General features: G+C 40.5%; 1 long non-coding RNA gene across 1 annotated transcript; it reads right to left on the reverse strand.

The window, feature by feature from the left end:
* Positions 1–5,247: 5,247 nt before the first annotated feature.
* Positions 5,248–6,240, reverse strand: LOC107570780 (uncharacterized). The gene is made up of 3 exons (XR_001607088.1): positions 6,228–6,240; positions 5,495–5,498; positions 5,248–5,342 (listed from the first exon to the last, which is right to left on the reverse strand). It is a non-coding gene; the product is annotated as an uncharacterized lncRNA (long non-coding RNA).
* Positions 6,241–7,763: the final 1,523 nt, after the last annotated feature.

Consider the following 7,763-nt stretch of genomic DNA (forward strand, 5'->3'; position numbering starts at 1 on the left):
TTTAGAGCTATCCAAATTCATAGGCAGAACGGGTAGAATGAGTTTTTGGAGGGCTTTTATTATGTAATGCAACATCAGATCATCCTGAAACTGACTGAGTGACACCCTGGGCTTCTGGACTGTCAAACTGAATTGAAATTGTTGTGTGGAAACAGGGAGTTTACTTTTTAGAGCTATTCAAAATCAGACAAAACTGGTCCTACATGAGTTTTTGGAGGGCTTTTATTTTGTAATGCAAGATCAGATCGTCATGAAACTGGCTGAGAGACACCCTGGGGTACTGGACTATTAATCCGAATCGAAATTTTTCTGTGGAAACAGGGAGTTTCCTTTTTAGAGCTATTCAAAATCAGACAAAACTGGTCCTACATGAGTTTTTGGAGGGCTTTTATTTTGTAATGCAACATCAGATCGTCCTGAAACTGGCTGAGGGACACCCTGGGGTACTGGACTATTAATCCGAATCGAAATTTTTCTGTGGAAACAGGGAGTTTCCTTTTTAGAGCTATTCAAAATCAAAGACAAAACTGGTCATATATGAGTTTTTGGATGGCTTTTATTTTGTAATGGGAAATCTTTTGTGTGAAAACAGGGAGTTTTCTTTTTATAACTATGTGAATTTACAGATAAATATGGTTATATACAAGATCATTAAATGGTTTTATTTTGTTATTTCGCATCAGACAGTTATTTTTTTTATTTGAAAATTCTACATTTAATTTTTATCAGACCGTTTTTTAAACATTTGTATTATTTTAAATACATTCATTCATTCATTGATGGAGAAACTGGCTCAATACATGAATGCCAGAGACATGGCGAGGGCGAGAGTGATAATGCATGAGAGCATGAACGCTTTTCCCTTGATCTGAGGATTACACGCTATTACCATAACGCCTAGTATATGCGCGCACCACAAAACAACGTGGCGGCTAGAATGACCGTATTTTTCAAAGTGGAGGCTGGCCTGACCGCAGTGCTGAGCTGGGATGGCTCGCGGGAGAGCTCGTGGGTGATTCCCGTTTATATCATTAAGCAGAGGTTCAAACTCCTGTCCGAACACCACTGGCCACGAGCTTTGGGCTCTGCTCTCACGGAGAATATTTCCTTATATAGCATAATTCATTTTAGATGAACTAGAAACAATGTTTAATTTATAAAATGTTATTTTGAAATGTAAGTCAATAACAATTGGCTGGAGCCAGAGCCAATGGTGAAAGTCTTTGCGCGAGGATACCCCGACCCATTTTGGAGGTTCTGCCCACTTTTGGAGTTCACGCCCCATTTTGTAGATCTCCGGTCTGCAGTTATATCTACTTGATTTTTTGCTGGCGATGAGCCGACTGAACGTGCAAATTCCCTCCCTGACATTAGATGGTGCCTAATGAAAAACAGAAATACCCCAGTACACATCAAATCCTATTTGTTCTGCAATTCCTTTCCATAACAACTCCCTCTTTTCAAGATTTTTGTAGTCGCTGTCGCGTTTGTCATAAAGCTCTTTGTGTTCAGACACCATGAGACCAGCAGCTCTACATTCATCTTGCCTCGATGCATCTTCTTGGTCTACTTACTTCCTCTTCGTTGTTAGGTATAAATGTGTGCTCGGCAAGACCGTTGTGTGCTTGAGCGCCACCAAGTCGTGTTTTACTGTAACTTCAGCAGCTCCAAGCACGTGAACAAAAGCGGCAATCTCATTGGTCGGCCAGTTTTTAACGTGACGCGTCAAACCAAAAAAATGAGCCCGAGGCGTTTTTAAAAAAATGACGCTTTTACGCCTCGCGTTTTGCGCGTCAGTGTGCACACTCACATTGGCGCCCTTTGTTTAGTCACGAGGCGTTAAACGTTGGCGATAATCGCGTGCGATATTCATCCTGGTGTGAACAAGCCTTAAGGCTATAGCATAAAGCCACGTACACACCGGGACGATTATCGCGCGTGCTTATCGCCAGCGTTTTTCGACGCTTCTTGTGTGTTCATACCCAAGCGATTTTCGCTGGCGATGAGCCGAGTGAACGTGCCAATTCACTCCCTGACATTAGATGGCGCTTAATGACAAATACCCAAATGATTCGAACACATCTAATCCTATTTACAATTTCTGCTTTGGGTGAGAGTGATCTAATGTTTAGGAGCCCAAACTTTAAAAATTGCTTTTGTTCATTTATTTGACATTTTTCTGGTTTAATCTAGATCCTGCATTCAATTTATATTTTCGGGGAACAGACACAGTCTTTATAGATTGTACAGCGCAAGTACTTCTATCATTTAAGCGGGTAGAACAAAAGTCATCAGGGCAGTTATTTGAGATTTGACTTACTAGTCATATGGATCGTAGCGTCCTGGAGATAAAAAAAAAGCGAAAAAAGCCTAGGACGCTCCCAGAAAAGATTCCAATTATTAACAAAGGGCAGGTTCTGTTCTTTACACCATGACAATAACCATTCATTTAAAGCAAAAAGTCTACTGAACATTTCGTGTTCTCGTCGATAAGACATGCCGGACGATGGTGTCTCTGACGATCACAGCGTCGCGTTCCGTCTCGCGGAGGGGAGTGAAGCGGTTTCGGGTGGAGATCTCGAAGACCAGAGGCGGCGGAGGGGGAGAGGTCATCGCTCAGGGTCTGGCTCGCATCTTCCGGTGCGGGTGCACCCAGGGTCCGTGGTGTCCCGGCGCCGGAGTGAAGGACATCTGGGAAGATCGCGTCCTGGGTGCACCAGGCCTGAGCAGAGAAACACACGGAGTAGAGGTGGTGGGAGAGTTAGCAGCGGGCTGTATACTTACCCCGGACTTGTGAGCGTCAACCTGAGATGTTTGTCAGCTGGGCCTGCCTCTCCACCAGGTCACGGATCTGCTTTTACACGGCCTCCAGCTCGAGCTGCACCGAATGCAGCTCGAACGTGTCTTCACCTGCACTCAAAGGTAGACATATATCCGCCATTAAAGCAAGTAACAGTGAGTAAAACAATGGTAATGTGTGTGAATAGAGTATTAGCAATGTAAGCGAGATTAGCGGTAACCACGCCGGCGATGCTACTATAAGCTAATAGCGGACTCGGGAAATCAAAATAAAACTAGTGATAACAAGGCGCTCTGATTGTTTTTGTTGTAGAATACGATAGGGGATATATTCACACGGTATATAAACGAAAAGGATGGTGTATAAAATTGATTTTAAGATAAAAAATAGACAACAAAGAATTAACTTGACGGAGCTCAAACTCAAAACACACGGCAACAACAAACCACAGCACAATCGATGTTTCTACCATTCCAAATTAGCATTTTTTTTTTCAAAACTACTCCAAACTTAAAGCTTGATTGAATTAAATTTTAATTTTATTATGTTTGACTGAGAAACTATTTGTGTTTGTTCTGCAGGTGTGTTTGGTGATACAGATGCAGTGAAGTCAGTGTCAGTGACTGAAGGAGAGTCACTCTTAGAGCAATGACGTAATTGATGACGTCTGAAGCCTTGCTTGGCCTGACTGGTTCAGGAAGCGGTTCAAATCTTATAAATTCACAGTCCTCTGCCCTGTTAAACCCAGCCACTTTCCAGTTTTAGACTAATAATAATGCTCCTCCTGCCTATTATGAGCAAATACTTGATTTACACACATTTGATAGCCCCATTCATTTGAAGCCAATACGTTTATTACACAGTTATGTTATACAATCATTATATACACCTAGAAAATACACATTATATTCATATAAATAGATTAGTCTATGTGGAAATTGATTTTTTTTTCTTCACCATTATTTCTAAGCCTTAACTGGCACAAAATACAGTGTATCACAGATCACATCAGGTCATCTGTAATGTATCTGCTTGTTTTATACTCTTTGGCCACCAGGTGGTATTGTGAGCAAATGAAGCCTCGAGAAATGAACCCTTTTGTGAACCACTTGGCTGAAAAGCTTCAGTGCTTCATGAGGCTTCATCTCGCCATCACTACTAAATGCTAACAAGGTCATAAAACCTCAAAGAACTCTTAAACTCAACCAACTAGAGAGAGTCAAAACCAAAATAACAAAAACACATTCTGCGGGTGCACACAACAGTCACAATCCAAAATGTCACACACCCTTCTTCCCGCTGATGTTCTCCTTTTGAACCTCTCGGACAAGAGCTTGATTGGCGAAAGAAATGTGTTGTCATAATTAACTAATGATGAATGACAGCAAAGATAGCCAATATAATCCAAGGAAGGCGGTACCTAAGAACATGAGAGTGAGAACAGAGAAGAGACAAAAATAAATATCATGTACAGCACAAAAGGTCACAGACCGTAACAGTTATACTAGAGGTTAAAGAGTCAAACATAATCACATAGAGAGATAGTATTAGAATTAAATTAACAAATAACTCATCTACATGTAATAGACATGTATTTATATGAACCTGTATTGTACAAAAAAAAGCTGACTTTAATCAGTCACTTCATTTGTTCCAGCAGCTTCTTCTCTCAATGCATTCAGATCAAAAGTCATTATTTAAAAAGCTAACAGCCATTCTGAGAAATTAAAACCACACAGAAAATGTTAGCAAAAAAATTCTGCAGAACAGCAGTAGCCATTTAATTCTGATACACATTAGCAGTAAACAAATGATTCTGCTGTCTATTTAATAGTATTGCAAACACAATCATACCACAGAAGGCCTAGTTTAATACCTGGAAAGAGATGTGGTTTTATGTGTTTTGCTAGACAGCATGTGCATGAAAATGTGTCTATACTGGACATCTGTGGTTAATGTACAACCCGAATTCCGGAAATGTTGGGACGTTTTTTAAATTGGAATAAAATGAAAACTAAAATAATTTCAAATCACATGAGCGAATATTTTATTCACAATAGAACATAGATAATGTTTAAACTGAGAAATGTTACAATTTTATGCACAAAATGAGCTCATTTCAAATTTGATGCCATCTGAAGACATCTGGGCATAGAGGTTATGAGTTTCTGGAGTTTTGGTGTTGGAATTTGGTCCCATTCTTCCCGAATATAGGTTTCCAGCTGCTGAAGAGTTTGTGGTCATCTTTGACGTATTTTTTGTTTAATGATGCGCCAAATGTTCTCTATAGGTGAAAGAGCTGGACTGCAGGCAGGCCAATTCAGCACCTGGACTCTTCTACTACGAAGCCATGCTGTTGTAATAGCTGCAGTATGCGGTTTTGCATTGTCCTGCTGAAATAGACGTGGCCTGGAGGGGAGCATATGTTACTCTAAAACCTTTATATACCTTTCAGCATTCATAGTGCCTTCCAAAACATGCAAGCTGCCCATACCGTATGCACTTATGCACCCCCATACCATCAGAGATGCTGGCTTTTGAACTGAACGCTGATAACATGCTGGAAGGTCTCCCGGAGGACACGGCGTCCGTGATTTCTAACAAGAATGTCAAATTTGGACTCGTCTGACCATAGAACACTTTTCCACTTTGAAACAGTCCATTTTAAATGAGTCTTGGTCCACAGGACACGACGGCACTTCTGGACCATGTTCACATATGGCTTCCTTTTTGCATGATAGAGCTTTAGTTGGCATCTGCAGATGGCACGGCGGATTGTGTTTACCGACAGTGGTTTCTGGAAGTTTTCCTGGGCCCATTTAGTAATGTCAGTGACAGAATCATGCCGATGAGTGATGCAGTGTCGTCTGAGGGTCCGAAGACCATGGGCAACCAACAAAGGTCTTTGGCCTTGTCCCTTACGCACAGAGATTTCTCCAGTTTCTCTGAATCTTTTGATGATGTTATGCACTGTAGATGATGAGATTTGCAAAGACTTTGCAATTTGATGTTGAGGAACGTTGTTTTTAAAGTATTCCACAATCTTTTTATGCACTCTTTCTTTCTTTTTCTTGCTTTTTCAGCCCTTTGTTGCCCCCGTGCCAACTTTTTTGAGACCTGTAGCAGGCATCAAATTTGAAATGAGCTCATTTAGTGGATAAAAGTGTAAAAGTTTTCTGTTTAAACATTTGTTATGTTCTCTGTGTTCTATTGTGAATAAAATATTGGCTCATGTGATTTGAAAGTCGTTTAGTTTTTCATTTTATTCAAATTTTAAAAATGTCCCAACATTTCCGGAATTCGGGTTGTACATTAGTGTGTGCATGTCTTGAGCTGTGAAAAGTGTGTTTCATTGAATAGCATATAAGTCCACAATTTGCATTCCTCTTAATGCAAAACGGTTTTACTGCAAAATAAAGTACATAACATATGAATGCTGATGTTTGACAAAAAAGATTACTGGTTGATTGTGAAATAATATAAAATATCATATATGTGTATGTGATATGTAAGATTGGTGTTCAGCAGCATATGCATCTGTCTATCGCAGATTTCTATCAATCGTTGATTTACATATTAATGCAGTGATCCTGCAGATAAGAAGTGTTAGTTTCAGCAGAAGTTATTTCTAGCTCTAGCAACACTTAGAAGTCGTTTCTGAGAAGTTTCCACTATCCACCATCGAGGACAAACAAGGTGAATCATTTTAAGAATAAATGAATTGCAATGAAAATAGAAAGCATTATTTAATACAAGTTGTGGTATTTATGCAGTAATAATTTACTGGAAATTGTGCAGAAGTGATGATTATGCTAAAAGGAAAAAAATATGAGAATGAGAATTTTGTTTTCATTCAATTTTGGGAACTGCTATAAGCAATATTTTTCATTAGTATATATATATATATATACAGTGGTGTGAAAAAGTGTTGGCCCCCCTCCTGTTTTTAAATTTTTTTGCATATTTGTCACACTTAAAAGATTCAGATAATCAAACAAATTTTATTATTACACAAAGATAATGCAAGTAAATACAAAATGCAGTTTTTAAATGATTATTTATTTTATTAAGGGAAAAAAGCTGTCCAAACCTGCCTGGCCCTACGTGAAAAAGTAATTGCCCCCTAAATCTAATAACTGGTTGTGCCACGCTTTGTCCTGCTGCATAACCCAAGTGCACTTGAGCTTGAGGTCTCAAACTGATGGCCGGACATTCTCCTTCAGGATTTTTTGATAGAGTGCAGAATTCATGGTTCCGTCAATTATGGCAAGTCGTCCAGGTCCTGAAGCTGCAAAGTAGCCCCAGATCCTCACACTACCACCACCATGTTTGACTGTTGGTATGATGTTCTTTTGATCAAATGCTGTGTTGGTTTTACATCAGATGTAACGGGACACACACCTTCCAAAAAGTTAAACTTTTGCCGCATCAGTCTACAGAATATTTAGGGGTCGCTATGGGGAACGCCTCGTCGTGACCCGTGTCTATAGCATACATTGAAAAAACACCAACTTGTTGGCCAGCGACAGCCATGACGTCAATACCGGTGCGACTATAGTATAAATAGGTGCCGGGAGCACACAGGAGTTTTGTTTGAAGCGTGCATTTCTGTGGTAAGAGCGATCTCTATTCATCTCATTATGGCGAGCACTAGCAAAGCGTTTAAGGATGTGTGCATCCGTGTTGACGTTGTTTAACATCTGATGACACACACGATCTATGCGTTATTTGTTTGGGCGAAGAGCATGCACGTGATGCCTCAGAGGGGGCAATCGGCGTGCACTGCAAGCGGTTTTTCCAAGGGAAAAGCTCCGCTCTCGTTTGTCTCTCTTTTCGAGGAAAGAGGGGCAGCCGTCTGCTTCCCGCGATTCAGGACCCACCGCTGCTGAGGCACGGAAGGGAATGAGCCCGTGGGGATCGCAGGTGGATCTGGCCGATGAGTTTGAAGAGGGGTTTCCCTTTC

This window comes from Sinocyclocheilus grahami, unplaced genomic scaffold, assembly GCF_001515645.1.
Source record: "Sinocyclocheilus grahami isolate Dianchi unplaced genomic scaffold, SAMN03320097.WGS_v1.1 scaffold1504.1, whole genome shotgun sequence".
Classification (NCBI taxonomy): Eukaryota; Metazoa; Chordata; class Actinopteri; order Cypriniformes; family Cyprinidae; genus Sinocyclocheilus; species Sinocyclocheilus grahami.